The sequence below is a fragment of the Lepidochelys olivacea genome (genome assembly GCF_965140295.1).
Source record: "Lepidochelys olivacea isolate rLepOli2 genome assembly, chromosome: 5".
NCBI lineage: Eukaryota > Metazoa > Chordata > Testudines > Cheloniidae > Lepidochelys > Lepidochelys olivacea.
This window is the reverse complement of record NC_140415.1, coordinates 57,563,912-57,589,463: the sequence shown is the minus strand read 5'-3', so window position 1 is coordinate 57,589,463 and position 25,552 is coordinate 57,563,912. Positions and strand designations below refer to the sequence as shown.

General features: G+C 38.6%; 1 protein-coding gene across 1 annotated transcript in view; it reads right to left on the bottom strand.

The window, feature by feature from the left end:
• Positions 1-25,552, bottom strand: part of LOC311521376 (uncharacterized protein) — a 76,313-nt gene that overhangs the window by 4,425 nt on the left and 46,336 nt on the right. The window lies entirely within an intron of this gene.

Sequence of the window (25,552 nt, the reverse complement as noted above, 5' to 3'; positions counted from 1 at the left end):
GTAATGAATATTGACCTGTACCCCAAAATGAGTTGTATGAATAATATTTATGAGGTGGTGTGTTAGCATGTCTCGGGATCAGTTTAATCACACTCCCCCACAGCAACAAGGCCTGTGATTGCAAGCCAGTGAGGCTGAATGGGTCTACCTGTCAGACAATGGAGCAACCATCATGGGGCGTTCTCTTAGATGGCCTGTCTGGCCAACTGGGGAAAAACCCACTGTGGCAAAAGGAAAACTTCACCCTTAGGCCTTGTAATGCTTAGGCCATAACTGCTGTGAGCAATATGATAATTGGGCTCAGGCATACAGAGGCAAGGTAGGGCTTAGAGAAGAGGCAATTTCCCTGAGAGAGGGGGAACAGACTGGGGGACACACTCTTTGGAAGGAAAACTGAGACCAAGCTGGGTTCCAGGCACCACATAGTTTCCTGAAAGAATGCTAGTTGGGTCTGTTCTTTTCCCGTAACCCAAGAGGGAAGCCCATCTCATTTAGCTTGTAGTAAAGCCTAAGATTAGACGAGATTCAATATGTATGTGGGTTGTTTGTTGTTTTGAAATAATTATCACTAATGCTCTGTTTCATATTCTAACAATGTTTAAAGAAGGCTGTTCACCACTCTTTAGCTCTGATCACGGGCACGCTGTAGGATCTGGACAGTAACAAGTGGTGGGTATAGAAGCCTGTTGAACTCAGGTTTTGGTCCAAGAGTGGGAGAACTGCAAAATTCCATCCCAGAAAGGTAAAGGCAAAAGGCCTAGCACCTGAGATGGTGCATTTGGAGACACCAAAAAGGGGACAGATGTGCAAGCAGCCCTGTAACCAAGACATGAGTTCTCTTCAGCTTGCTGCAGACAATGTGAGACCAGAGTGAAAAGTGAATCAGGTCCCTTGAAATATATGAAAACAAAGGCTCCTCCTCAACCTAAAAAGCTTTAACTGCTGTTCAGCAGCCACTGCAGATTTGATTTGATTCTATATAGAATCAAAAATCTCTACTAATATTAAAGTCACAAAAACCACCTTAGGAAACAAGAATACCAAGTAGATTGCAGATGCTTGCAGGAGATACATGCAAAATTGCTCTGAGGAAAGAGGAGCTCCTACATATCTGATTATAAAAGTCAGGGAAAATTGCCTACACTCTTCATGACAGTACTCAGAAATGTCCAAAGACTCATTTCTTCCAGCATGATGAAACACAGATGAAACACCAGTGAGAACTGACTATGCATCACCACTGAAATATTCACAGCTCATTGAGGAGCTAAATGGGGACAGTAGGCTGACTACTGTAACAATGTAGAACATAGTTTGTGAGGGAACCCTATCAAATACATTAACAATACAGGTCTTTTGCTTCAATCGGGGTATGTGACAAACTTCATCTATGTCCTCTCCCACATGCATGTATTCAGTCACATACCTGAAAAGCTTTTTGTAGCTTGAAAGCTTTTCTCTTTTACCAACAGAAGTTAGTCCATTAAAAGATATTACCTCCCCAACCTTGTCTCTATACAGTCAGAGACATTTTTCTTCTGCAGTGCTTGATGTTACTCCAGGTGGATACAAGGTTCCTTTATTTAGAAGAGGTGTGGTATATTGTGCCCCATTTCTGTGTATCCCAATTTTGTTCTAATAAAGCTGACACATGCTACATGGTCATTACAGACTCACTGCATGACTCTGGGACGTCTATTACTGTCACTGAACCTTATTTAGTTTGCCCTTCTGCAAAATGCATATTAGAATAGTTCTTAACTACTTTACTAGGCTGCTGTGGGGAAATGCAGTTTAGTTGAGTGGAATAAAGGGGAGATTCTAAGCTAGGAACTCCTGAGTTCTCATATTGACTCTGATATTGAGCTGTGTCACCCGGGCTAGAATTCAGCTCTTGTATTTCATTTTTCCCATCTGCAAAGTAAACATAACATTTACTGTACTTAGGTGAGTATTTTGAGGCTTCATTCATTAATAAAGTTTATAAAGTGCTTTGAGGTCCTCAGACACAAGATATTACAGAAGTGCAAAGCATTATTATATAAGTGTAAAGTATCACTAATATTTTGTGTTATTTTGTGTCCTGTATTGCGTTTATACTGTTTGTGTTGATTATCCATACCACATGGATAATCCTACACTGTTGTTACATTCCCTATTTGAGGATCTTATTAGGTTATGTCTTTTTCTTAACAACAATACCTTGCACTTATATAGATCAATACATCTGAGGATCGCAAAGTGCTGTACAAAAATTGGTATATATTTTCATCTCCCTATAGGACATCTCACAGAGTGTAAGTGGCAGAGTTAGCAATAAAAAGAAAAAGGAGTACTAGTGGCACCTTAGAGACTAACCAATTTATTTGAGCATAAGCTTTCGTGAGCTACAGCTGCATCCGATGAAGTGAGCTGTAGCTCACGAAAGCTTATGCTCAAATAAATTGGTTAGTCTCTAAGATACCACTAGTACTCCTTTTTCTTTTTGCGAATAGAGACTAACACGGCTGCTACTCTGAAAAGAGTTAGGAACAAATTTCAGGTCTCCTTCCTCTCAGTGTCTTTGTCTAAACACCAGACTACATGTGCAGTAACATGGTTGTCAGGTGGTTGGCCTTCTCTTCTCTCTCTACGGCTTAGCCCTAGCTGATCTCATACACTCTCGTGGTTTCAACTCTACACTAATAACTCTCAAATTTGTCTCTTGACCCATGACCTCTCCTACTCTGTCTATTTTATATCTGATATTATTTCTTAGATAACACTTCCTGGATGTCCCTCCATTAGCAAATTCAACATAGCAAAACTAAACTCCCTATTTTCCTCTCTTACGTTCACCCCATTCTCTTTTTTTATCATGGTAGATAATTTAATTATTGTTCCTTTGGTCTGCAACATCAGCGTCATCTCTGACACCTTTCACTTTTTAGCCCTAAATCCTGCTGATTTTTCCTTTTCAACAAATCCAGAATCCATATCTTCTTATTATCCTTACTGTTAAAATTCTTGTCCTTTCTTTGATAATCTCCTGCCTGCTCTACTGGAATCTCCTTCTCTCTGGCCTTCTGACATATACTTCAGTTCCTAAGAATCTGTCTCCAAACTCATTTTCCTGGCACATATCCATCAGTTTCACTGGCTCTGCAGCCATTAGTTTCAAATGCCTCACATTCACTTCCAAGGCTCTGCACAGCCCTGCCTCTGTCTATATCTCATCATTGGGCACCCACCATTTTTCCTGATGAAACTCAATGGTCTGCCATTTCTACCTTCTTCACTCTCCCTTTATTCTCACCTTCCACAAGTGCATCCATGTTCCTTCTGTGCTGCCCCATATATCTGGAATGTTCTCCTTGATCTTACATGCCATACAAGCTGCCTCCCCTCCTTCCAAATCCCTTCTCAAAACTCACCTTTTCCTATAAGAATAACTGTAGGGACAGGGACAGTCCTGTAGGGACAGTCATGCCTAATTATTTGAGTCAGAAGTCTGGAACCAGAGCCAGGGTCAGAGTCAGGAGTTAAGCCACAAGTCAGAGCCAGAGTCAGGTGCCAAGCCAAGGGTCAGAACTGAGTTCACATGTCAGGGGTAGGGTGTAGGAGCAAGATCCGGGAGTAAGGCAGGAATTGGGAACACATGGGGGTGTCTGGGATCTGGAGAGCAGGAACCAGGAACAGGCTGGGAAGCAGGGCTCAGGAGGCAGGGACAGCAACAGCCAGACAGATATTCACCTAGTTGCTCAGACAACTTCGTCTTCCTTCTTTCTGATATAAGTAGTGCATCCCAGCCAATCGGTGGGGCTGGACATCTTCCCAGGTCTAAAGTTTTGTGAGTGGGTCCCTTGGGGGTTAGAGCTTCACTGGCCACTTTCTCCACCAGTTTGGGTGAGCTGCTGTGTGGTGGCCACAGTCTGAGCAGTTCCTAGGGACCCTGGTTTTCTGCCGCTGATCACTCACAACAATGATCTAATGAATTTTCTTTAAACTATGCAAAAAGTGTGCTTTTAAAAAACAACAGACAACTAAGAACATTCATAATAGCACCCCAGCAACTCTATAATCATATCCTGTTTATGTCCTCCTCCATCCATTCCCTCTGCCTTAGATACTTCTTGATAGGCACCATGTCCATATATGCAAATACTAATCAATTAATGTAATAATGAATAATAATAATAATAACAACAGGGATTCATAATGATGTTGGATATCAGATGCTCCTTGACACTGCTATTTAACTACACAAATAGCTATCTATGTCACAAAGCTGGTTTGTGCTAGATAGGGTGATAACTGGTAAACTAAGGTGAGGCAGGGTGCAATCTCAGATGAGAGCTCTTAGTTTGCTTTTTGAGTCCCAGGATTCTGTACCAGCAATGAATACACAAATTTAGCTCTTCATAGCAGACTAGATTCTGGTTAACTCCTGACAGGAAGGAATGTGGCTCTGGAAAGCCAGGCTAGTGAGATAGCCATAACCATCCGACCCTGCCTAACAGACAGATGATGTAGTAGGCTGCCATTTGATCTGAAGAAGTGGGGTTTTTTACCCATAAAAGCTTATGCCCAGATAAATCTGCTAGTCTTTAAGGTGCCACTGGACTTCTCGTTGTTTTTGTGGCTACAGACTAACACAGCTACCCCTCTGATACTTATTACCCTGTTGGTATACACTGATTATCTGAGTTCAGAGTTGCATGTGGATTTCTGTCACATAAGGATAAAGGCCTTGATTGTTCTTTCTTTGAAGTCAATGGCAATTTTCCCATTAACTACAGTGGGAGTTGATTGAGCCCATAGTCCATAATTCTCATGTCAGATGTAGTTATTGCATGTACCAGTTCTGATCTATGTGGCCTCTCATAGTCAGAACCTTGGCCCTGACCCAGTCCAACACACCTCCACCCACAACTCCTTCAAGCCCTTTATTAATTAAAACACACTTCTTCTAGGAAAGTCTAGATTCTAGTTCTCCTTTCAAATAAGAGTCAACAAAATTGGAAAAGGTCAAGCAAAGAAAAACCATGGAACTAATAAAATAAGTGCTCAATCACTTACCTTTTCCATTCTGCCCACCTGCTATCATTTATATATATGTTGACTGTTTGATTCGCAAGCTCTTGGTGGCAGAGGCCTTGTTTTAGCACACTATATGTACTATATGTTTTCAAAATAGAGACCCTATACAAAAAAAATATGTAATCTGAGGTATAGGAAATCATTGTTAAACACACGTGCAGCACTTTACTGTTCACAGGTCTAGTTAGTAATCCTGTTAGCATAAACATCAAGCTTATCCTCATGATAAGATGAAAAAGTACATCTGAAAGTCATGAAAGATTATGAGTTAACATTTTATTTGCATAAAATACGTTTTCAGCACAAGCTCACTCAGGTGTAGCACTGTTCACTACCAGAAATGCAATTCAGTGTGAGCTGTTTCCTAAAGGAAAAGTACATGTGAGAATTTAGATTATTTTGTCTAGCACAGCTGCTGCCTGTACTGCAAAATGAGAGCTGCAGCTGATGACAAGGTAGTATGGAACTTGACACCTCTGTTGGCATTCATCCAAGAACACAGAGTCTTTGAGCCAGACTGGGGCATGTGATACATTTCTTAATTGTTGATAACATATAATTAGGTCAATCTAAGCCCAGTTTAATGAATGCAGTAAGTTAAACTGAAGTGCTTGACTATACTTGGATAGACTTTTGTTAGTCTTGGAGCATGAATCTGCAGAATCACATTTTATAAACAGTACAAAATGGAATCTTCCCTTTACAAACTATCAGCCTAGAATTATGGCTGACACCCTAAGCCACAGGATAAATTCTGTGCACAGTATAAACTGTCAGCTGACCTTCATGGCGAAGGTACCTAAAATAAACTTCTCTCCTTAAAGATTATAAATACAAATTTTATATGAAGATTTCTGGCACATAAAAGGGTGATTGTCTAATACTTCAGTTAACTGTGCTCTATTTATTTTCATAACCTCCAGTCATTTGTCCAGAAGGTAGATAATCCATTCTACTGTACCTCAGCAGTGGGCAGTTGGATAGGGGAGAATGCAAATCATATGGGGTTATAAAAATCATAAAATGATTAATAACATTTTATTAATATTTTCATTCCTGAGCTTTTCACATTCCATAACTGTCAATTTTGTAAACACTTAATGCATTCAGGAACTTAAATACCTGTATATCATCTCTACCTTTACCATGAATCTTTTCAACATGAGTTTTACAAAAGCTTTTGGAAGAAGAATAAAGAGCTGGTAGACAATCCAGCCTGGGAAGTAAAGTTAAATTTACTTGATTTCAGTTAAATAAAAAATTACACAGGGAATAAAGATCTCCCCATTTATTCATCACATGCTTTTTGAGGCTTTTTGCTCTTTAAATTTGTTCTAATATTATCAGAATTGATTTTTAGTCTCTGTGATCCCAGAGGAAATGTCTTCAGCGACGCTCTCAATGGGTAACTGTAATGAAGAATCAGCGTGTAGAACTGTTACTATAGTGCTCTCAGTTCTAGAGCTTCTGAAAATTTTTATTTAGCTGACAAAAAAGCTCTGAATTCCAAAGCTCTTAATTTAGAAGTATTTCCTTTCCCAATTTTTAGCATAAAATTAATTTAACTATGTATTTTTTTGTAATATTCTATCAACAATATATTTAAAATTAACTTTCACAGGCTTTTAAATAAATATTGAACCTAACTAAAAGCATGGATACAAAACTCGTAATAATACTAGAAACAAAATCTATCCACATTTTCACTTTTTTTGACATTGTGGGACAAAAATCTATTCGGCTTTACTAGAAAATATCTATGTATGAAGAGCTCTGCTTGAATGTTTACTTCTACCATGCATTTAAGAAAGGCATTTTAACAGGGCTACTACTTTCTGGCTCTCTTGGGCAAAGAGCCCAGCTCTATTTTTAGATGTCAACGTCCTAAATTGTATACTATATCACACAGGGCAATGAAAGCAAAAATGGCAATTCAGCTTCCTATTATTTTTGAGAGAGCGCCAACTCTGCCCCATTTCTGCTGAAAAGTTTGTCTTTAAGCTGTACATAATTTCCAATGAAATCACTATAAAGAATATAGGCTTCATACACACACACAGTTTAATTTTACATATAAAGTACATATTAGGTGGAGAAGAGTGAAGCCATAGTAGCTGAAAATAACATCAACATATACATATTTTATTTTCTATATTGTTGTTATGAATAAGTTTACAACAACTTTCATTTGCATCATTGTTATTAAAAATGAAATCCTTCTTTACAGTATTCAGAACTGAATCGCCCACCAGTGCACAATTAATTTCCTCAAAATCTGTTCAACTGTACACTTAATTGTGAAACCCTTACATCTCTGAGTAGTCTTTACAGTAGTAGTCCCACTTTGTGGGAGTAAAACTTTAAGTACTGGGCCCTATAATAGTTCTCTTGTACCACTTATAAATAAGGCAAATGCTTGATAATGACACTTTTTTAGGTGTTGGCCACCTGCTCTTGTCTACAACCACTTGAAACTCTACCCACACCTCTGACAATCAAATTCCATCCTACAGATGTTTCCTAGATAGCCAACACACAGACACAGAAATGGACTGCATGCAGTGGGAGGACATGAACAAAAACTTAACCACTTCTGATAATTAGACAAAGATAACATTGAAAAATGCTGTAGCATAAGTACTAGGCAATGCAATGTGTGGCAGTAATTTTACCCTCACTGGTTCCAAAGCAAAAGGAAAGATTATAATGAGAGGACAATAAAATAATAATAATAGTTTGCACTTACAAGAGCACTTTATGCTTTCAAAGATCTGTGGAAACAAAAACTAATTCAGACTTTTAGCACTCAAGTGAGGTAAGCAAGTATTAACTGTGAGGCAGGAATGTATTGTATATAACTGCTAAGAGGTTCCTGAGGGAGGTATGTATCATAGTCCCTTCACCAATTTGTCAGTGGGTGGGGATGATAATATTGCACTATCACCTGTAACAGCATATTCTCTGAGGTGAAATTTCCCCTTTCCCCCAGAAAGCACCATTACTGGGGCTGAGGAATGGGATTCACCACACACATACCATTTGCAGGCAGGACTTTGGGCTGCAACACAGTACCTGTGTGTCCTCTGTTTCATCCTACTGGTTAGAATGGTACCCCTCCACTACTGGAAGCTCCTTGGTATGACCCTATGCCCCAGCAAATATGGATACAGTGGTATTCCTGTGAAGTGGAGTATGGCATGGGGGCAGAGGGACTAGTGCAGTCCATCTATGGGTGAGCTTCCCACTCACTCTGAAGAGAAGCCTGTCAGCTCTAAAGGCTGTAGACTGCTTAGACTGCTTTGTTCTACTCTCACATTGTGAACACATTCAGGATAATAAGCACTATGCCCAGTTATAAGAGTTTGCAGGATCAAGCCTTCTGAAAGCACTGCTTGTTTACTAGCCGACCGCTTTGTGTGTCCAAATTCTACTTGCTTTACTCGTGTGAATAGTCCCATTGAAGTTAACGGAATTACTCACTTGAGTATGGGCAGCAGAATGCAGCCCCAGATGCAATTAGCTTTATGAAGAGCTTTAAAAAACAATGTTTCTTGCCTATTATATTTGTGGAATTTAATAATTTTACAACATACTGTTTGCATTTATTTGTAACACGAGAGTACGGAAAGGTGCCTGATCCAGGTCTCAATCTCATGAAGACTTACAACACATGTTTATCTTTACTCAGTGTGAGAAGTGCCACTGACTTCATTGGAATTACTCACAATGCATAATGTTAAGCATGAGTGGATGTCTTTATATCCTTTAAAAAAAAGGAGTACTTGTGGCACCTTAGACACTAACAAATTTAGGTGCCACAAGTACTCCTTTTCTTTTTGTGAATACAGACTAACACGGCTGCTACTCTGAAACTTTACATCCTTTAGAACCAGGGCCCTTGTGGTTAATGCACAGGACTGGGAATCAGAAACCCTGAAATCTGTTGTTGGCTCTGCTTCTTAATCGCTGTTTGACTTTGGATAAATCATTTCACCTCTCTGTGTCTCTAGTTCCCCATCTGTAAAATACGATAACAACACTAACTATCTCACAGGGATGTCTGAAAATTAAATTTTTTAAGCACTTTGAGATCCCAAAATGAAAGGCAGCACATACTTTCAAAGTGTTTTGTGGTTGTTATTATTATTACAATGTGTCAGACACTCAACAATTCAATCTATTTAATTAAGAAACATTTTGCTCTTGCTATTTTTGCACAATGTTTAGTTATTGTAGGGTTGCTCATCATTGCTGAGCTGCAGGCATCAGGAGCTGCTCCTAAAATAAGCTTTGAAATGGTGCTTTAAAGGAAAAATCCAGAAACAATGACATGTGTCTACAGAGTAAGTCTTCCAGGAAGTTTAGACATGTACACTGTAGATGCAGTCTTTTGTTTCCTGGGACATACTTCTTGCTGGGGCAGAAAAAATAAAGAAACAAGACAGGTAGTGGTAGACTGCAGCTACATCGAGGGGTAGAAAATTTTGTTACTTCATTGCTGTACACAGTCCTGTTCACAATAAAGGGTTTAGCTTGATACCAGTCTGCTTGTCAGTAACATATTACAACATGGCCTTTGCAAAGATACGGAGAAAATTTATGAGGTCAAATTTAGGCTTGATCAACTGTAACTTTTTTCCTTTAGAGGAAAGAGCTCTTTGTGACAGGTATATCTATGACCATATTGTCATTCATTCTTCTGATATCTATTGAGTAGAAGACAGTGGGTTGCTGGAAATAAATGTTCAGCATTTTCATTAAGAGATTTTCCATTCATTCACCCATCCAGCCAAATAAGTCTTTCCACCATGACTAGGAAGGCTGACAATTCAGCTATGTGTAAAAAGCTCCGGTTGAGACGTGGAAGATGACTTCTTCCCTGGCTGGGTTTGAGGGATTCAGGCTTTTTTTTTTTCAAGACATTTTTAGACTAGGCCTAATTTCAGTAGTTGAATAGGAGTCAGTTTCTTGTTTTGTTTTTCTCTCTCTCTGCCGTGTGCACCTGATTTTTGAGAGGCCTGGTGAGGGATGGAATATTCCATACAATTTGAAAGGATTGCCACTACCAATGGAGCATGGCAATTTAAAAAATGTTATTTAAAATGCATCCTATCTCAGCAATGTGCTGTATTTGCATGAAGCTTGAAGACAGTGCATGTTACCAAGCTGTTTGATCAACTACTATTGTATAAATACGTATGTATATGGTCTACTCAGTACAGTTGATTCTCACATCAACAATGTGCAGAAGTTGCATTTATGTTAATGCATGTTATGTATACTTAGAGAAAGGAGAATAGACTCCCACGTGTATAAATTCATTGTCTGCCTCCTTCTCTTTGAAATATTACATTTTTAGAATCCTGGTTTTAAAAATGCACTATAAATCTGACAGTGAGTGTTACTGAAGTCTCAACTCTAAATAGTTTAAAATAAAAGTTGTATAAATATCCATCTGTGCCAAAGATGCGATTTGAAAGGGAGTGCTGTAAACACAAAGTAAATTAAATGGGATCGACTTTTGTGGGGTAAATGGCTACTTAGACTAGTTATTATCGAGGAGATGTTGTTGTGTGGTGCGACAGCACGTACCCATGTGGTTAACCTACAACTGGTAGAAGAAACATGCCCCACCCATACCTAGGAGCAGTGCCATAGCCAGACCACAATTCCTGTGAGGCAGAAACTTAATTTGCTGAAAATGAAGCACAGACACTGTCGCAGCTCATTAGCTGGTTACGGACATATTGCAAGGGAAGAAAGTGGAATTTGGTGGCTGGTCCAACTTCCACATGTGCTGTGAATAAAACAGACTATTGTTTTTTGATAAAGAAGTATTGTTTTGAATATGCCGAGTAACTAAGTCAAGCCAGGGGAATTTTTTTGCCAAATATAGTCTCTTGCTCACTGCTAAAAATCCTAGCTTTTAAATTAGGAGCTGAAGTCATTGAAAAAAAAAAAAGAGTTTACATTCCTGCAGCCTGCTGCAGCAAAGCCAAACAAATGTTTGGCTTAATAGTCATCTCTTTCATGAGTCTCACTTAAACATCTAAGTGAGAAAATGCTATTTCTATTATCAAGTAATTTAATGCTGAAAGCATTTTTTTTTCACATGTTCAGAAAGATGCAATGGAGACACTGCTGTGGTATTCGCCTATGAAACATTTTTTAATTTAGAGAAACTATAGTTTCAGCTTCTGGCATTAACTATAACTGTAGGTCATCAACACTGGCAGTGTGGGTTTTTTTATATGCCCAAACCACTGAAATAGAGGAAAAGTGTCACAGTAGTCAACTTCAGTGATACGTGCCCAAAGAGCTGGTGATGTATCTAGGATTCAGGGTCCACCTAGGAAAACAAATTTTTAAATTCCTTTGCCTAAGTCAATTCCGTGTGGACACCCTGTCACAATCTATAAAAGGATATACTGTAGCTGCTGGCAGACTGAATTTTCTTTCATAGACTGAGGCATGTGTTTTGTGCTTTCTGCATTTATGCTCTCCACTAGGAGAAGCAGTTTTTCCAGGACCATTCATGACTTAGGTTTGGACTCCTGTGATAGAAGGCCAGATTCAATATCACATCTGCACAAGCTCCAATGCAGAGACAGAGGGGAAGTGGCTTGTGCCTACCTATTCAGGAGCTTCTGGGGCCTACTGGCTCCTGGGGCATGCTGCGGCAGCCATGAGATTTTTAATCACACTGGAAATGAGCCACAAGTTGAGATGAATTAACAGCTCAACCAGTTAGGCACTAAAAACATTCCTACTTAACCCTCCATGGCTTGATGATGGTATGAGGAAGGCAGAAATCTCCCTGGTCCTCTGCCAATTGGTCCATGGGAAAAAAAATTTCTTCCTGACCCCCAAACAGGCGATCAGCCAGACCTACAGCCTTGAGATCAGGACTGCCCAGCCACTGTCTTTCTTACTATTTCCCCCCTTCTATCCCTATGTTGGGGATATTCCCAAGTGGAAAGGGAGTTGCAATGCATGTGTGAATTCTCTTTTTATACCCTAATAAACACTGCTGCTATCTGTAAATAAATATCAAATGATCAGTAGTAAAATGGCATTCTCATGTGGAAGCATCCTTTGTTGTGGGCTGCATGCTCTACCCAGTTGGGTTCACACATGAAATAGTGAGGGGGAGGAACTCAAAATATTCAGAGGTCAGTTCAAACATTTGGATGTTTAAGGGAAACTCACCCACATTAGCTAAACCTTTGCCCTAAAGTAGAGAAAGAAGCCTTGCTATATATCAATTCGTTAGCAACACTTTTTTCTTTTTCAGAACTCAGAAGTGTGGGAAGTGCTCTTGAGGCAATGCACAGACTGCCATATTGACCCCCAACAAAGAACATTATGTGGGTGGAAGCGTGTCTGTTGACCACATTTTTCTTTGTGCTTTCTCTGTTTTAATGCTGCTAACCAAGTTTTAGTTTGCAGTTTCTCAGTCTGTTTCTCGCAGCACTATGGGCTGGTGGTTTGTCTGTGTTCTGGACCTATTTGACAGATGGCAGACTAGACACTGAAGGATAGATAGGAGCACAGTGGGATTGTGCTGGGACAAAAAATTGCACCATTGCAGCAGCAACATTTGCATTTCCTGTGCACAGCAAATAGGCAGAGTGAGCAGCTGTAGGACGCAGGAGAGTGCTTACGCCTTGCTCACACCAACTGCAGTCACAGGGTGGTGTTAACATCTGTGCATGGTGGTAAGATATTTTGTGAGGACATGAAACATTTTACAGGCATGCTGAGGGGTTGCCAGGGTGGCTGAAACATCAAAATACTCTACTGCAGCCAAGGCTCCGAACACACCATTTCACCTCACTTTCTTTGATTCCCCATCTGTAAAATGGAGATAATGTCAAGATCACACGGTTATTATTAATTAGTGTTGGTATAGTGCTTTAAAATCCTTGAATGAAAGGTGCTATAGAAGTGCAAAGTGTTATTATGGTGGTAATAAGAATACTATAATTCAAGGAGGATACTGACAAATTGGAGAGGGTTCAGAGGAGAGCCACAAGAATGATTAAAGGATTACAAAACATACAGCGAGAGAGTCAAGGCACTCAATCTATGTAGCTTAACACAAAGGAGGTTAAGAGGTGAATTGATCCCAGTCTATAAGTACTTACATGAGGAACAAATGTTTGACAATGGACTCTTCAATCTAGCGGAGAAAGGGCCACAAGATGCAGCTAGACAAATTAGGACTGGAAATTAGGCACACATTTTTAACAGTGAGGGTGATTAACCATTGGAACAATTTACCAAGGATTTTGGTAGCTTCTCCACCACTGGTAATTTTTAAAAAAAGATTGGATGTGTTTTAAAAGATATGATCTAGTTCAAAGGGAATTATCTGAGGGAAGTTCTATGGCCTATTATATGTGTCAGACTAGATGATCAGAATGGTCCCTTCTGGCCTATGAATCTATGAATAATAAATATTTTTGTAACATATGTTTTTACATTCATAATTGCTGTGGGTTCGCTTAACCAGCCAGCTTATTCCTATCACACAGGGAAATCCTTGTATGGTGTAAGGCTGGGGTAGACAGTACTGGGGATCAGGCTTTACCTATATCTGCACTCAAGAAGTGTGCACTCAAGTGAATTTCATTCCCCCCACCTTATTTTCCCCTTTTAAAATTTGGAAGTTAAATACAAAATTATGAGTTTATATATAAAAATCATAATATATATATATATAATAAATCATAATAAATATATATAATCATAATCAAGTGCATATATATAGGCTGTCAATTAATCACAGTTAACTCACGCAATTAACCCCCCAAAATTAATCACGTTTAAAAAAATTAATCTCGATGAATTGAAGTTTTTACTGCACTGTTAAACGATAGAATACCAATTGAAATTTATTAAATATTTTGGATTTTTTCTACATTGTCATATATATTGTATTCTGTGTTGTAATTAAAACTCAAAGTGTATACTATTTTTATTACAAATATTTGCATTGTAAAAATGATAAACAAAAGAAATAGTATTTTTCAATTCACCTCCTACAAGTACTGTAGTACAATCTCTTTGTCGTGAAAGTGCAACTTACAAATGTAGATTATTTTTTGTTTCTTAACTTCACTAAAACACAAAACAGTGTAAAACTTCAGAGGCTACAAGTCCACTCAGTCCTACTTCTTGTTCAGCCAATTCTAAGACAAACAAGTTTATTTACATTTACAGTAGATAATGCTGCGCTCTTCTTATTTACAATGTCACCAGAAAGTGAGAACAGGCAGTTGCATGTTACGTTTGTAGCCGGCACTGCAAGGTAGTTACTTGCCAGATATGCTAAACATTTTTGTGCTCCTTCATGCTTCGGCCACCATTCCAGAGGACATGCTTCCATGCTGATGATGCTCATAAAAAAATAATGCGTAATTAAATTTGTGACTGAACTCCTTGGGGGAGAACTGTATGTCCCCTGCTCTGTTTTACCCACATTCTGCCATATATTTCATGTTATAGCACTCTCGGATGATGACCCAGAAAATGCTGTTCATTTTAAGAACACTTTCACTGCAGATTTGACAAAACGCAAAAAAGGTACCACTGTGAGATTTCTAAAGATAGCGATAGCACTCGACCCAAGGTTTAAGAATCTGAAGTGTCTTCCAAAATCTGAGAGGGTCGAGGTGTAAGACAATGCTTTCAGAAGTCTTAAAAGAGCAACACTTCGATGCAGAAACTACAAAACCTGAACCACCAATAAAGAAAATCAACCTTCTGCTGATGGCATCTGACTCAGATAATGAAAATGAACATGCGTCAGTCTGCAATTCTTTGGATTGTTATCAAGCAGAACCCGTCATCAGCATGGACACATGTCCCCTCTGGTTGAAGCATGAAGGGACATATGAATCTTTAGAGCATCTGGCACATAAATATCTTGCAACAGTGCCATGAGAACTCCTATTCTCACTTTCAGGTGACACTGTAAACAAGAAGCAGGCAGCATTATCCCCTGCAAATGTAAACAAACTTGTTTGACTGAGCGACTGTCTGAACAAGAAGTAGGACAGAGTGGACTTGTAGGCTCTAAAATTTTACATTGTTTTATTTTGAATGCAGTTTTTTTGTATGTAATTCTACATTTGTAAGTTCAACTTTCATGGTAAAGAGATTGCATTACAGTACTTGCATTAGGTGAATTGAAAAATAGTATTTTTGGTTTTTTACAGTGCAAATACTTGTAATCAAAAATAAAAGGTGACCACTGTACACTTTGTATTCTGTGTTGTAATTGAAATAAATATATTTGAAAATGTAGAAAACTTCCAAAAATATTTAAATAAAATGTATTCAATTATTAACAGTGTGATTAATCGCTATTAATATTTTAATTGCTTGACAGCCCTTTCATATATATATGAGGTCCTGTCAGGACCTCAAGTTAGACAGTAAAAAAAAAGCACGCATTACAATAATTACATATCTGCAATATGGCTGAGTAAAAGTTGCCTTAGAAGAGTTCACTTTTAAAGTTTATGTGATACATATATGGACTATCAAGCGATTAAAAGTAGCCTTGGGGGGGAAATATATATATATATATATAATATAAACTTTAAAAGTGAACTCTTCTAAGGCAACGTTTACTCAGCCATATTGAAGATATGTAATTATGTAATTCGTGCTTTTTTTTTCACTGTCTAACTTGAGGTCCTGACGCTCCATTTTTTGCACACAGGCCTCAAAATACTAATGTTTATGTGACTTCAATGGTATTACCCATGGTGTATAAAGTTAAGCACATATATAAGTCTTTGCAGAACCAGGGACTATGTTTTAAATAGAGGCCACAGAATAGAACTCACTCAATATGGCTAAGTTAATGTTATTGAACTTTAGGAAACAGCTTTTACGTCTTCTGCCTTTATTAATTTTAGTTCTGCAACTTTAACATTGCATTAACATAATTTTATTCACTATTTGTTTCTTTTTTCTGATAGAAGATATTGTTTGTCACATCTTAAATGAGATCCTTGTGGATTTGAAAAAGTTTTTATAAAAATAATTTGCTGCACTAATATGCAACAGTGATGCATATTGAATTATTTTTATTGAAATAAAATAATAAAAAGCCTGTCCCACTCAGTGTTGCCAATTCTTGTAATTTTATCACAAGTCTCAATATATTTGATATTTTTATTAAAGCTTCAGCTCCTGGAATCAGGGGATTACATGACTGTCAGCTTTCATTACAAAACATGTTTCTAGCCTACCTAATTATAGAGAAAAGCTTGAAAATTTGATACCAAATGCTCAAAAGTCAGAAAGAGAATAAAAGGAACTAAACATATATTGGGTAAAATCCTGACATGTCTCAATGGCATAGACTTCAACAGGACCAGGATGTAACTCATTTTTTAAAATCTCAATGTTTTAAAAACTTTTAAATCTCACTTTTGGGGGCCTGACTCAGGAGTTTTGAAAACCTTGGGGTTTGCAACACTGCTAATATCATAACATCATTTGCTGTGAAACTACTGGCTCTCTTCCCCCCACCACAAGTTCCAGGACCTATATTGGAAGATCCATGCTATTCTTGAAATGCCTGACAAAGCCCAAATGAAAGGCTCCAGCATCTTAAAGGCTAAAGTTTCTCAGATTTCACGTAACACTAGGGGTATACCACCCATGACTACTATATTGAGTATCAGACTTTTGCTCACAGCAGCTGATCTCTAATAGAGAATGAAAACTCTGGTGGAAACAGATAATAAAAAGACTTGCAAAAAAAAAAAAACAAATTGAAAGTGACAGCTCACTCATGTTGAATTAAAAGCCTGTAGTTCTTCAGGGTGGGTTAATTTAACATGAGAACATAAGAATGGACATACTGGGTCCGAGCAATGGTCCATCTAACCCAGTATTCTGTCTTCTGACAGTGGCTGGTGCCAGATGCTTCAGAGGGAATGAAGAGAAAAGGGTAATTTATTGAGTGATCCATCATCTGTTGTCCAGTCCCAGCTTCTGGCAGTCAGACAGCCAGACCACAGAGTTGCATCCCTGACCATCTTGCCTAATGCCATTGATGGACCTGTCCTCCCTGAACTTACCTAATTCTCTTTTGAACCCAGTTATACTTTTGACTTCACAACATCCCCTGGCAATGAGTTCCACAGGTTGACTGTGCATTATGTGCCTTTTAATTTCATTACATGACCCCTGATTCCTGTGTTATTTGAAGGGGTAAATAACCCCTCTTTATTCATTCCACATTCACGATTTTATAGACCGCTATTATATTTCCCCTTAGTCTTTTCCAACCTGAACAGTCCCAGTCTTTTTAATCTGCCCTCATATGGAAGCTGTTCCATACCCCTAATCACTTTTGTTGCCCTTCTCTTTACTTTTTCTAATTCTAATTTATCTTTTTTGAGATGGGGTGACCAGAACTACAAGTAGTATTCAAGGTCTGGGAGCACAATGGATTTATATAGAGGCATTATGATATTTATTTTTATTATCTCTACCTTTCTGAATGATTCCTAATATTTGGTTAACTTTTTTGACTGCATTGAGCAGATGTTTTCAGAGAACTATCCACAATGACTCCAAGATCTCTTTCTTGAGTGATAACAGCTAATTTAGACCCCATCATTTTATATGTATAGTTGTGATTATGTTTTCCAATGTGCATTACTTTGCATTTATCAACATTGAATTTCATCTGCTATTTTGTTGCCCAGTTGCCCAGTTTTGAGAGATCCTTTTGTAGCTCTTCGCAGTCTTCCTGGGATTAAACTATCTTGAGTAGTTTTGTATCATCTGCAAATCATCTGCCACCTCACTGTTTACCCCTTCTTCCAGATCATTCAGTATGCTGAATAGGACTGGGCCCAGTACAGACCCCCTTGGGGACACCACTATTTACTTCTCTCCATTCTGAAAACTGACCATTTATTCCTATCCTTTGTTTTCTATCTTTTAACCAGTTATTAATCCATGAGAAGACCTTCCCTCTTATCCCATGACTACTTACTTTGCTTAAGAGCCTTTGGTGAGGGACCTTGTCAAAAGTTTTCTGAAAGTCCAAGTATTCTATATCCACTAGAACACGGTTGTCCACAAGTTCATTGACCCCCCTCAAAGAATTCTAATAGATTTAGTGAGGCATGATTTCCCTTTACAAAAACCGTGTTGACTCTTCCCAAACATATCATGTTCATCTAGGTGTCTGATAATTCTGTTTCTATTATAGCTTTCATCAATTTGCCTGGTACTAAAGTTAGGCTTGCTGGCCTGTAATTGCCAGAATTGTCTTTGGAGACTTTTTTAAAAATCGGTGTTGCATTAGCTATCCACCTGAGTTCTGGTACAGAAGCTAATTTATGCAATAGGTTACATGCCACATTAGTAGTTCTGCACTTTCATAGTTGAGTTTCTTTACAACTCTTGAGTGAATAACATCTGATCCTGGTGACTTATTACTGTTTATCAATTTGTTCTCAATCTGGGAGAGCTCCTCAACTTTGTCACCTAAAAAGTATGGCTCATGGGTAGGAATCTCCCTCACATCCTCTGCACTGAAGACCGAAGCAAAGAATTCATTTAGCTTCTCTGCAACAGCCTGGCCTTCCTTGAGTGCTCCCTAAGCACCTTGAGCATCCAGGGGGCCCACTGATTGTTTGGCAGTATTCCTGCTTCTGATGTACTTAAAAAATATATGGCCACTCCTTTGCCAGCATAACTATTACTGATCATGCTGCCATGCCAGCACCGATGTTTTGAGCAAAGTAGTAGTTCAGAAGGAAGTGTGGTGGAAATTTCCAAAATATAGACAGTCTCCTTGTACAAAGACAGGCTTTTATATTTAATTGCTAGGCCTGGACCGCTTGGCTACTATGATTACTGGCTCTGTATGAGTATACTTTGGTGAATTTATGTTGGTGCAATCCCTGAGTGAATGAAGCATTCCCTTCCCCCACTGCCATTTACTCTTGGCATATCGCTATGGGGAGGGGTAATTAAACAGGAAGGAAATTGTCAACAACTTTGTAGTTAACATACTACACTGACTGGGAGTGTGCTTAGTTTAGGGCATAGAATGGTTGTATTGTCTCCTGCCGTAGTTAGAGCAAGGGGAGAGGGTAGGGCTAAAATTGTTCTTAAAATGATGCTATTGTTAGGAGGGCAGTTTTCTCTAACACAGTGGTTCTCAACCAGGGGTACGTGTACCCCTGGGAGTACAATAGAGCTCTTCCAGGGAGTACAACAACTCATCTAGATAATTTACCTGATTTTATAGCAGGCTACAGAAAAAGCATTAGCAAAGTCAGTACAAACTAAAATTTCATACAGACAAAATGAGAAAGTAAGCAATTTGTCAGTAATAGAGTGCTATGACATTTTTGTATTTCTATGTCTGATTTTGTAAGCAAGTAGTTTTTAAGTGAGGTGGAACTTGGGGGTATACAAGACAAATCAGACTCCTGAAAGGGATACAGTAGTCTGGAAAGGTTGAGAACCACTGCTCTAGCACACAGACCTCTGTGCCAAGCAGCATCACATAGTAAAGTATGAATTTGAGGCTTGACACAAAGACCACTGAAGTCAATGGAAAGCCTCCCACCAATTTTAATGGATGCAGGACATGGCCCTCATATCATACATCTACATCCTTTACGTATGCATGTAAAGTATGGTACTGGAGTCAAAGGTATCCCAACTACCCACAAATACAGAGTACCTTGCAGACATCTCATTGATTACTTAACATGAGGATGTTACATTTTAAAATTTAAATAACAAAGTTCTTTTAAATGTGTCCCGTTTGAAAACAGAAAAACAGATCCCATGTTTTAAAAAAGGTTAAGCTTAAAGGTTCTTCAGAGAGAAGAAAAGGAACCTTCACCCCTATCAATTCCGATGGAAGCCAACAGCCAGACTCTTAAAATCTATGGCATGTTCACATTTAAAGAAGGTTTTCAAAGTGTCTTAAAATAAAACGTACAGCATACTTGTTTATGCTTTTTCCATGAATGCAAGTTTATCAGGGTGGATAATGTGGCTTATAAATTCCTAACCTCTATAATTCCAGGAGATCCACACACTTAGAGCCAGATTCTGATTTCAGTTACACTGATGTAAGTCAGGAGTAACTCCACTAATTACAGTGTAGTTGCTCTGGATTTATATATGTGTCACAGATTAAAACTGGCCACCAGTTTATATTAAATAAAAATCTCTTAGTCTGTAAAAACGAAACCTCTAATAATACGTACGATTGGAAATGTCCACAACTATTTCACTGTAACTGTTACCTAGTGAGAGTCCTAAGCTTCTCCGGTACAAAAAGCCTGTCAGTTCTTTTTACTACCAGTCTACTTTAATACCAGTCTGTGGATTGGGACAGCTGAAATAGCAGTCATTGAGAACATTTTCAAGCCATGATTTTGGAACTCACCTCACTTATCACCATGTCAGAATATTTTCCTCAGCACATGAGAAACTGACTTTTCCTTGATGTTCTTTTCAAAGATTCCAAAGGTTCATTCACAATGTCAAGGTACTATACAATTCAGCATAATGTGAACCACTCTCTGATACTGCCTTTCTCTACTGCCTTTCAGTTGCAGAGTTCTAAATGCAATAAAAAAAGAAGTTATTTTGAATGGAAGTGATACAGAAATTGGTAACACTCCCTGAGTTTAAAAGTCATATAATGTTGCTAATAGATAAGGAAAGTATTTCCCAAGCTGGATGTTGGCTACATATGTTTGGATATCTGGGCATGTATTTTTAAATAAGATGATTTCAAATGCTGAAAAGGGATATAATAATGGATAATATTACCTTGTTAGCACTCTTAATATAGCATATATTAATCCATCCCCCCTTTTGTCTAACACTCATGCTGAAATGAATATAGTTCTGAACGGCAAACCCAAGCAGCAATGTGGTCATGGGAAACTGGAACAAATGACCACTTGCTCGGGGAAGCAGCACACTGTGAGTTTGAAGTTGTTCTTGTTTACATAGTGGCTTGACTCTCAGCAACAGGTCATACCCACGGAAACAAGAGATGCCTGAAATATCATGTAGGGCCAGTAAACTCAGGAATTCTCTCTGAGCTGCCAGGAGTGCCCCCAAATGATCTCAAGCAGTCTGCCTTCTTGAGAGTTTGGTGAATTTCAGACTTTGCTGACTGGCCCAAGATGAGCTTTAACAGAGGATAACAGAGCTGGTACACAATGTAGCCTGGTTTTTCTTCTTTCAGCTGCTAAGCAGCATAATGGCTCTAAAGCACAGATTTTGATTACTACTGGGGATTAATAGTATTGCCAATGTAAGAGTCCATTTAAAAATTTAGCTAATACAAATGTTATTTGAAGTCTTTTTCAAGAGGCAAAAGAATCCACTTTAAAAAAAAAAACTAAGCTGGTCCTGTAAATAACTAAAGAAACAAATCTGTTTTTTTCTCCCTAAATGAAAGTAAATGTAAAAAGTCAAGATTTTGTTTAATGAGTTATTGTGTTCACATTTGAACCAAAGATAAAGGTTTCCTGTTACAAGCTCACAATTCAGGATAGATTCTCCATACTTTGCGTCCGGAGTTACACAGAGTTTTCCAACTAACAACTCCCTGTGCATCAGGCTTAAAATGAACCCCTTCATTCCTGCTCTGAGAAACAAAACAACAAAAAAGCTACTGTATTCTGCAGCAGTAAAATTATCCCCTGTGATAAACTGCCGCCTCTCCAGACGACTGCAAAGTTTTTTACCACTGTGATGAGTGCCTCAGCTCAGTCCATGCTGCTGCTCCCACATCTCCCCACCCCAACCCTTTCCACTGAAATCTTAACCAAGTCTGTGGGGCCTAATATGACTTGCAAAGCAGCATCCCCTTTAGCTTTATAAATTTCATTGTCACCTCACTTTGGGTAAATGTTCCCATATCCATATCTCAAACACCACATCTGTGCCTTGTTATGGTTTTCTGTCTAGTGGCATTTCCAAAAACACCCATTCCCATAATCAGTAGTCAAGGATGGAAGGAAACCTATTCTTTAAGGCAAACTAGTCAAACTGTTCTAATAGTGAGAAATACAGAGCTGGCACCGACTAATAGCAAAGAACTACTCAGAGGCACATTTCTAAGAACGTTTAGTCTCTACGTTCTCAGACTGGCTGCAAACTTTTTGAGTTGCAGAAGCTAAGTCGGGATGTAATTGAACAACAAGGCTGTTGTTTAAATTATAATGAACCTTTTGAGGATTTTGTTTAAAAGGATGGATGTGGTGGCTTTTAAACAACTTAACTGGCAATAGTTTGCATGGTTTCATTTTAAAACTCTGTTTTTACATGAGTAGAGATTGGAGGAAACAAGGAACACTGTCATTATTTTTCTGCTAGGTGAAGACCTTCCAATCTCATTTTTATTATAAAATCTTTAAAAGAGACAAACAAACTAAATTGATTTGCAGGGCCCAATACCAAAAATGCTTATACAGTTCAGTAAATTTAATCAACCAAGAAGTGCCCTTGAGGAAATGAAGAACATTTGCAGGATCGGGCCACTAGGTTGTCATTTTCTGACCTTTCAAAAGTGTGCCTGATTTATACAGAGATTTAACAAAAGTACATTGACCTGGTTCTTCCTATAATCAGCCCTCTGTCGCAGATTTATCTAATTTAAATTAGATGTACCCTTATATGTAAAATGTACACAAGGTTTGTTGGTGTTGCTTTTTCTTAATCAGGTCTTTACCATTGCATATCTATATGAATATTTATCTTAACAATAGGCATTTTAATTGGCACTGTGATCAATAGAATACATTAGAATGTGCTAATAAAACACAATATGCCATGCTTATAAAGCTTCTATTAAAGCTAAGGGATAGGTTACACTATGGAGCTGTAATATATCCTTTCTGCACAGGATTCTTATTAACCAAAACCCAGTGAAGTCAATGGAAGTCCTTCCATAGACTTCCGTGGGGTGTGCATCAAGTATTAAGACAGTAAATATATTTATTCCTCTTTAAGGTTACAAAGGAAAGGAAACAATAGATTTATGATGTGTACAGATGGCCTGCAAGGCGCTTTCTAGGTTAAAAAAAACGATAGTGAGGGGCAATGGGTTCTTCTGTTTATTTATTTATTTATCTTACACATATTGGGAATGTCATGTCTGGTTTTCCCTAATTTTGCTAGAGGACTTATCCGAGGTTTCAGGCATGTGGGCTAAGAGCTCTTCCAGACCTTAATTGAAGGGAAAGGGTCTTGAAATCTCTAAAGAAGACACTTTTTTCACATGAGTTTGTAGGTGCTAATGCTAGCAAAAAATAACCAATAGCCACGCATTTTAAACAGCCCAAACACAAATCCCGTCCCATCTCAATCAGATTTTAGTTTTTTGGTGTATGTGATTTAGTAATCCTACCAGTTCCTAGAAGTTCATAGAGTCTTCTAGGGCACACAAGACATTTTACTGAGTTCCACCAAGTTTGGGGCAGGTTTTAACCTACCCTCAAAGTGAAGCTTTGGTCCAGCTCATCAGTATCAAAACAAAAACAACAATCATGGCAAAACAAAACAATCATATTTTGCAGAATGCTTATCCTACACAGCAAAACACATCCAAACCCATAAAAATATAGACAGGAATGGACACATAAATAAGTGTTTGCTACTACCTGCTGGTTCTAGAACAAAAAAAGGAGTTAAACATGTTTGCAATCTCTCAGAGATCACAGACAGGTGGTTAAGTATAGCGTGTTAAGTTCTACAATAATCCTTATAATACCTATTACCCACACATCTATTAACTCATAAAAAAGCACCCACATTATTATTAATATTTCAGGCATTTTCAATGCAGTTAACCCTTTTGTGTTGAAGCTCACTTTAAACAGATTAAAAGAAAAGGAGTACTTTTCTTTTTGCGAATACAGACTAATACAGCTGCTACTCTGAAACCTTTAAATGGATGAAGAAAGTATCAAACAACTTTGCATGAGTGGGCAGAACATATTCTCCATGACTATGTGCAGCCTCTGACTCAACTTCCTTTAGAGGACCAGAGAGAGTTGATAGCATCCAGTAGACTTAATGTCAAGGGATTCAGCATCAGAGCATTCCAGAACCTGCTAGTAGCTAGTAGCCTGAATGAGGAGATGTGTCTTGCCTCCTGCCCTAAATACGGCTGGGTTCAGGCATGAATATATTTCCAGCAAGGCTGAGCTCCAGACGTGAGAGACTGCCACTAAGAATGTCCTACCCTAGGCAACCATGAATCCTGTCCTTGTGGCAGACTGATGAAACATTCCTTCCTAGACCAACAGATGCAGCAGGGCATAGACAGAGAGATGGTTTCTGAAATAAAACACATGGGGTCAGACCAGGGCTGGCCTGTGGAACATGCAAGAGGCATTCTGTCACCTTCAGGACCTACTCAGAAGCCAGTCACAACCTCAGTACTGGACTGCTCAAGGCTAGCATCACAGAGGGAGCCTGCAGAGAAGGATAGGACCAAAGCTGGGCTGGTGCTGGAGGAATACACAGTACACCTCCCAAAGTATGGAGGACCTGCCCCACAAGCTAGTGCACCCTTAAATCCCCAGAAGGTGGCAGTCAGAATTCCTACTTGGGCCCCCATTTCAGTGTAACCCTGCCTCTCATACACAAACACCATAGAACAGACAATAAGGCATGTCGGACAGTATGTTATAGTTATTGCCCACAGAAGCTACCTCATTTTACTTTTCCAAGGTATGAAGTACTCTGCTTACCACAAATACAGCAGCCTCTCACAGTCTGAAATGTAGCTGTCTTTTCACCCCTTCCAGGAGATATTTTGCCAGGTAAACACACAGTTAGCTTCAGCTCCAGCATTCTCCGTCATTCTTTAATTGGAGAAAAGCAGTGTCTTCTCTTTAATAATACCTGAGTGCAAACATGATATATGGACCTGGCACCAGCAAGTTCAAGCTTATCCGTTGTATTATACTATGTAATTGTTTTGGAATTGTTTTATAAATTTGGAGAGCAGTACAAGAAAAGAGGGATATTTGAGGGGGGAAAATCTTGTAAAGACATTCTTGTGAGTAACCTCACTATTTCAAGCAGAATTAGGTCTTGAGGCAGCACAAAGGCAACCATGAGCCAAAGAAATCATGCCTCTATTAAGTTAAAACAAACATGTTCACACACAATTTAGTGAATTCAGTTTGCTCTGGAATATTTAAAATTCCCAATTCCCTAACCCTGACCTTGTTTTCAAATTATTCCATTCTTGCTTGAAGAACTTAATCCTTCACTGCAGCTGTAAACATCTCCATGTGGCCTGTAGATACACTTTCAAGACCTACAACAGTGGTTTTACAGAGCATAAAATTTTCAGATATTAATCCCCATTATCTCTCTTAAGTAGTTAATAAGTTGTAAGTAGGGATGGACGAGCCAATACAGAAAGAGCAAG